Below are 437 nucleotides of genomic sequence, written 5' to 3' on the forward strand. Positions count from 1 at the left end.
CAGAAGGGCAGTCCGACCTCTAGACATTTGTGGTTCCCTTCCCAGATGGAGACTCCTAGGCAGGTGTAGGAGTCGCCATGATAATTTTGAAATTTTGAGTGAAGGGGGTGTGTGTGTTATTAGGTACTTGTAGTTTTGTGTGGAGTAAGAGAGTTGTCTTTAGAGGGCAGACTGTGAATGCTCCCTTGTGTTGTGAGACACAGAGGGAAACGTTCAGTGAGGTCACAGCAACCCCTGCTCCAATGCTTTAAACCTCACAGGGAGTAATTATCGTTTCGGCAGATGCCTACTGCCTCCTCCTTTCAACCTTTCAGCCTGCCATTTTAAACTTACGAACATTGCTGTGGCCGAAAGATGACCCTAGTGTATTTGTTGACATTTTTCTCTCAACCAGTCTCAGTGGTCTAAACAATGAAAGAGACACCATATTACAACTG

Source organism: Scylla paramamosain, chromosome 39 (assembly GCF_035594125.1).
Source record: "Scylla paramamosain isolate STU-SP2022 chromosome 39, ASM3559412v1, whole genome shotgun sequence".
In the NCBI taxonomy this organism is placed as follows: Eukaryota; Metazoa; Arthropoda; class Malacostraca; order Decapoda; family Portunidae; genus Scylla; species Scylla paramamosain.